The sequence below is a fragment of the Astatotilapia calliptera genome, chromosome 8 (genome assembly GCF_900246225.1).
Source record: "Astatotilapia calliptera chromosome 8, fAstCal1.2, whole genome shotgun sequence".
In the NCBI taxonomy this organism is placed as follows: Eukaryota; Metazoa; Chordata; class Actinopteri; order Cichliformes; family Cichlidae; genus Astatotilapia; species Astatotilapia calliptera.
The window spans coordinates 1,091,986-1,096,949 of NC_039309.1; positions in this window are offsets into that span (position 1 = coordinate 1,091,986).

The window sequence follows — 4,964 nt, forward strand, 5'->3', positions numbered from 1 at the left end:
GTGGCGGGGACTAAGGACAATAACGGACTATAAAGCACCAACAACCGGTATGACGAACGCGGCCGTGACTCTGGCAGACGAGCTGAACACTTTCTATGCTCGCTTCGAGGCTGCAGCTAAGGTCTCCAACAATGCTAGTGTTAGCGGCGCTAACGGCTGCAGACAGGAAGATACTGCCAGCACCGGAAACGTGCTCGTCATCTCCGAGCATGAAGTAAGGAGAGCCTTCAAGAGAGTGAACACCAGGAAAGCAGCAGGACCAGACGGCATCCCAGGTCGTATCCTCAGAGACTGCGCATACCAGCTAGCTCCTGTGTTCACTGAGATATTCAACATCTCTTTATCTCAGTCGGTGATCCCCACATGCTTCAAAGAGTCCATCATTGTTCCTGTCCCGAAGAAACCCCACCCTGCTTCTCTCAATGACTATCGCCCTGTAGCCCTCACCTCAGTAGTGATGAAGTGCTTTGAACGCCTGGTCAGAGACTTCATCATTTCTTCACTACCAGACACACTGGACCCACTACAGTTCGCTTACCGTCCAAATCGTTCCACAGACGATGCCATCTCTCATCTCCTCCACACATCACTCACTCACTTGGACACTAGAAGGGGGAATTATGTTAAAATGCTCTTCATAGACTACAGCTCTGCATTTAACACCATAATTCCCTCCACACTCACCACCAAGCTGGAGCATCTGGGACTCAGCTCATCTATGTGTCAGTGGATCTCCAACTTCCTAACTGGCAGACCACAGGCAGTAAGGATGGGCGGACATGTCTCAGCCTCCACCACTCTCAGCACTGGAGCCCCCCAGGGGTGTGTTCTGAGCCCCCTGCTGTACTCTTTGTACACATATGACTGTGTGGCCACTACCAGCTCCACCACCATCATCAAGTTTGCTGACGACACCGTCGTGGTGGGCCTGATCTCTGATAACAACGAGACGGCCTACCTGAAGGAGATTAGGAATCTGGAGAACTGGTGCCAGAGGAACAACCTCCTTCTAAACGTCAGTAAGACAAAGGAGCTGATAGTGGACTTCAGCACTAAGCAGGAGAGGAACTACCAGACCCCCGTCATCAACGAGTGCCCAGTGGAGAGAGTGGACAGCTTCAAATACCTCGGAGTTCACATCACGCAGGACCTGTCATGGTCCTGTCACATCAACACCGTGGTGAAAAAGGCCCGTCAGCGTCTCTACCACCTCAGACGCTTGAGAGACTTCCAACTGCCCTCCAAGGTGCTCAGGAACTTTTACTCCTGCACCATAGAGAGCATCCTGGCGGGAAACATCTTAACCTGGTTCGGGAACAGCACCATGCAGGACAGACGAGCTCTACAGAGGGTTGTGCGGTCAGCTGAGCGCACCATCCGCTCCGAGCTCCCTGACCTGCACTCAATCTACAGCAGGCGGTGCTGGACCAAGGCCAGGAAGATGGTGAAGGACCTCAGCCATCCCAACAACAGACTGTTCTCTCTGCTGAGGTCAGGAAAGCGATTCCGCTCCCTGAAGACCAACACAGAGAGACTGAGGAGGAGCTTCTTCCCGCAGGCGATACGGTCTCTCAATCACACCACCACACAGTACTGACCCACACATATGGTTCTTACACACACACTGGACTTTCTGGACTTTGGTTTTGCACAACACTGGTCACTATATTCTTCATTTCCGGTCAATACTTGTACAGCTGCTGTTATTGTGTATATATTTATTTATATTTAGATTTCTTCATACATTCTTATATAGTTCTATATTGTGTAATGTGTATTTTGTTGTACAGTTATTTTATTTTCAACTTTAATTTATATATTTATCTTTATCTTATTCTTCCCAGTTAAATTTACCCTTCATTCTAATTTGTGTTGTACAGTTATTTCATTTTTAACCTTAATTTATATTTTATTCCTTCCTAGTTAAATTTACCCTTTTTAATTTTTCATATTTATTTCCTATCTTATTCATAGCCTTTTCCTTTTTTGTTTTCTTTAGGTCACGAGCAGTTGTCCAAGCATTTCACTACATATCGTACTGTGTATGACTGTGTACGTGACAAATAAAATTTGAATTTGAATTTGAAATAGATCCAGACAACAACTTTTTCTCATCTAACAATAACAATTGCTGCTACTATACAAATAAAGACTACAATCAGAGGATTAAAACTGAGAATAAATTATCAATTATCCACTTTAACTGTAGAAGTCTCTATGCTAATTTTAGTCATATCAAAGAATATCTTAACCAGTTTTCACATCCATTTAGTGTCATTGCCTTATCAGAAACTTGGATCAATATGGAAAAAGGAACAGACTTTGAACTGGAGGGTTATGAATTCACATTTATAACTAGGCGAAACAAAGGAGGAGGAGGAGTGGCCTTGTATGTGGACAAATCCTTGAAATTTAATGTGGTGGAAAAGATGACGATGGTGATTGATAATGTACTAGAATGTATTACAGTTGAAATTTGTAAAGAAAAAAGTAAAAATGTAATCATTAGCTGTATATACAGAGCTCCAGGTAGTAGTATTGAGACATTTAAAGACTGGATAGAAGAAACATTTATTGAAATGGCTCGCAAAAAAGTTTTCATTTGTGGAGACTTCAATATTGATTTGCCAAACCCAAATACACATAAAACCACTGAGGAATTTATAAACACAATGCACTGTATGAACCTATTCCCTAAAATTACTAGACCTACCAGGATTACATCACATTGTGCAATTCTCATAGACAACGTTTTTACAAATGACATTGAAAATAAGACTGTAAGTGGACTCCTGATTAACGACATAAGTGACCATCTGCCAATTTTTACAATCTATGATAGGAATTACAAGATCAATAAAATGGACAGTAAAAAAGAGTACAGACGAGTAAGAACAGAAGAAAGAATGAATGCATTTAAAAAAGATTTATTGAAGGAAAACTGGGGTGAAGTATATCAGGAACAGGACGTTAATAGTGCTTATAATAAATTCCTTAGAATATTTACATTACTGTACAATACCAACTGTCCAATAAAGCAATATAGTAGGAAACAGAAATATATGGACTGTCCATGGATAACAAAAGGTCTGCAAAATGCATGTATAAAGAAAAATGCTCTATACAGAGAGTTCTTAAGAACGAGAACTAAAGATGCTGAAATCAGATACAAAAGATATAAAAATAGGTTAACTAATATACTTAGATTTAGTAAAAAGGAATACTATAAGAAGCAATTAGATATAAATAGAAATAATAATAAAAGATTATGGGAAATCCTGAACAGTGTTATAAAATGTGGGACTGGACAAAAGAACTATCCCAAGTATTTCATTTGTAATGACCATGAAGAATACAATATGGATGTTGTGGCAAATAGTCTCAATGAATTCTTTGTAACTGCTGGACCAAATTTAGCAAGAACAATCACTCATCCTGGGAAAGCACAGGAAAAACCCGATACACTGATTGACAGAAATCCATATTCTATGTTTCTCACAGCCGTTGATGAAAATGAAGTTCTTGAAATTGTCAAAAAATGTAAAAATCACAAATCTTTGGATTGTAATGATATTGATATGATAGTGGTTAAAAGAGTCATTGAGGCTATTATAAAACCATTTACATACATCTGTAATTTATCATTTCAAACTGGTCGATTTCCAGACAGAATGAAAATAGCAAAAGTTATACCTCTATACAAATCTGGAAACAAACACCATTTCACAAACTACAGGCCTGTCTCTTTACTACCTCAATTCTCAAAAGTTCTTGAAAAACTGTTTAAAAAACAGACTGGAAAAATTTATAGATAAACATAAACTACTCACCGAGAGTCAGTACGGATTCAGATCAAGCAGATCAACATCATCTGCACTATTAGATTCAATAGAATACATCACAAATTCCATAGACAAAAAGCAATATGTGGCTGGGTTATTCATAGACTTGACAAAGGCATTTGACTCTATAGATCCTGATATATTAATAAGAAAACTGGAACGTTATGGTGTCAGAGGGGTAGCTTTAGATTGGGTCCGGAGTTATTCAAGTGACAGAAAGCACTTTGTGAAATTAAATGGTGGTTGCTCCTTATGTGTGGACATTGCTTGTGGTGTACCCCAAGGGTCAGTTTTGGGTCCAAAATTCTTCAACTTGTACATTAACGACATCTGTAAAGTGTCCAAAGTATTAAAAATGGTTCTCTTTGCTGACGATACAAACATTTTTTGCTCTGGTGATGATCTGCAGAATTTATTGGAGGATATGAAATAAGTAAAGTGAAGTTCTGGCTTGATAAAAACAAATTATCATTAAATTTGAATAAATCTAAACTTATGTTATTTGGAAATAGTAGTTTAAATACAAATGCAAAGATTCAAATAAATGGTGTTGATATTGAAAGAGTCAGTGAAAATAAATTTCTGGGGGTAATAATAGATGAAAAACTTAACTGGAGAGCTCACGTAAGATATATTCATTCCAAAGTATCACGAAGCATTGCAGTACTAAACAAGGCAAAGGTATTCGACAGAACATCACTTCATATTCTCTACTGTTCACTGGTTTCACCATACTTAAGCTATTGTGCAGAGGTCTGGGGCAATAACTATAAAACCACATTACATTCACTTTTTACTCTTCAAAAAAAAGCAATTCGAATCATCCACAATGCAGGTTATAGGGAACATACAAACTCACTATTTTTGCAGTCTGAAATATTGAAAATTGACGATATAGTGAAATTCCAAACAGCACAAATTCTATTCAAAGCAAAAAATAAAGAACTGCCAGGTAATATTCAGAGTTGGTTTTTTTTGAAAGAAGGAAGTTATAATTTAAGGGGTTTTTGTAACTTCAAAACAATGAAGGTACGTACTACAAGAAAAGGCTTTTGTGTTTCTGTTCATGGAGTGAAACTGGAACAAACTGAATATGGAATTAAAGCAATGTCCAAACATAAA